Source organism: Theobroma cacao, chromosome 3 (genome assembly GCF_000208745.1).
Source record: "Theobroma cacao cultivar B97-61/B2 chromosome 3, Criollo_cocoa_genome_V2, whole genome shotgun sequence".
NCBI lineage: Eukaryota > Viridiplantae > Streptophyta > Magnoliopsida > Malvales > Malvaceae > Theobroma > Theobroma cacao.
Window position 1 is genome coordinate 19082731 of NC_030852.1, and position 1775 is coordinate 19084505.

Genomic DNA, 1775 nt, shown 5'->3' on the forward strand with positions numbered 1-1775 from the left:
TATGGTATCGGATATTGAAATCGGAATGAATTTCGGTTACGATGAATTAAGTCACAATTAAGCTCATTGAGGTACTTTGGTGTATTTGGAATATTGGAAGTGCAATGAAGATATTTGGAGTTGAATTGGATGTTTTGGCTAATTAAACAAGGCATAGTGTGAGTTAGGTCAAATGCCAATTCAGTCCGATCATAATTGAACCCACGTAGAACACTGTCTTTAAGTGATTGTTCGAACAATTCTCATTCAATGTCATGCATTCATATAAAGCCTGAAATAGTTTTATAACAGTTTGGCATAAATATATTGAATTATGTTTCATGTATTATGTATAGGTGGTGAGCCCTCTGATAAGGGTAAAGATATTGTTCCCGAGGACCAAAAATAAGAGTACTCCAAACTCTTGCTATTGTGAGTAATCAAATGTTCATCTTAACTATCTAAAGTAGATTATATTCGTTTTTTTATGATTTTAAAGAATAATGAACTTAAATTGTAGATTTTTATGTTTTACAAGTTAAGTGATGGTTAAATGAATGAGATTTATAAATTGTTTTGCAATTCAATGATGATTTTGGAAATTGAGTAAGTGGAGATTAAATACTTGTGTTATCTATATATATGTGGCTTGATTGATGGCTTATGACAATGTGATGGCATGAATGGCTGGATTTGTGGTTTGTGGATTATATGAACTATTTTTGTTTTACCTTGACAGGCTGGATAATATCATATTAGCCATGTCATGCTGTCGAAATGTTTATTGATTTGGTGGGTTATTTGATTAGCTTACTACAGTGGACGGATTTCTGTGGATCAGCCTATTAGAGGGGCACGATAAACCCTGTTATATTTTACCTTAGTATGAGAGGCGCAGATGGTATCTCCTAAGATAAGTTTAGAGTTCACTTCACGCCGAACCACCACATGAGGATGAAACTCAGCCAACGCCAAGGAATGGTTATATTTTAAAAGTAAAAACATGTTTTATGGGTATATGTCATTTTAACATCCTTGACGGACTCAATTGGATGCTCGGACCAAGGTGTCACAGAGTATGAGTTTTGGCACAAGTCAAGTTTTTAAGAGAATCATAAGCCTTGTTGATTAATTTAATGAAATGTAATTGTTTTATAGGAATTGAAATGAGTTTTGAATGTTATGAACTATATTATGATGGGATGATTTAACTATCTCCATTACTCGGCTTTAGATGTTATAGATGAATTTTGCTTACTCACTAGGTTTGTAAAAACTCACCCCTTCTTTTTATCCATTTCAGGCACAGGACAGTCTATAGACAACCAATTTTATCGAGGGTTGCTTTTGGATTTGCATCCTTAGAAATCGAAGGTCTACAGTCTTGTATATTTACGGTTATTTTGGGGCCCACATGTCATTGTAGAATATTTTTGTATACCTGGTTTAGTGTGCTATTATATATATGAATTTATTTTGCTCTTACGCTATAAAATTTGTTTATGTAGGATTCTATAAATATTGTTATATAAGAAAATGAAATATTTTATTTAATATTTTTATTTAGTTTGATTAGCCAAAATTTCATTTTAAATGGATGATTTAGATTACTAAAATTATTTTTAGATAAGAAATGTATATTTTTTTGATCATATGCTGTATTTTCACTAGGTTTCAAAATTTTCAGGTGAAAATGACCAAATTACCCTTGTGTGGTAAAAATTACTTTTGTTTATTTTTTATTTAAAAATAGTTTACATTCCCTTAAAACATGATATTTAGTAACTGTTGCTCAC

General features: G+C 31.2%; 1 long non-coding RNA gene across 1 annotated transcript in view; it reads left to right on the forward strand.

Moving 5' to 3' along the window:
* LOC108661238 overlaps positions 1 to 1455 on the forward strand; it is a 1901-nt gene extending 446 nt beyond the window's left edge. The window contains exons 2-3 of the long non-coding RNA XR_001926987.1: positions 336 to 411; positions 1283 to 1455. This is a non-coding gene — a long non-coding RNA (uncharacterized LOC108661238). The remainder of the gene's footprint in view (positions 1 to 335; positions 412 to 1282) is intronic.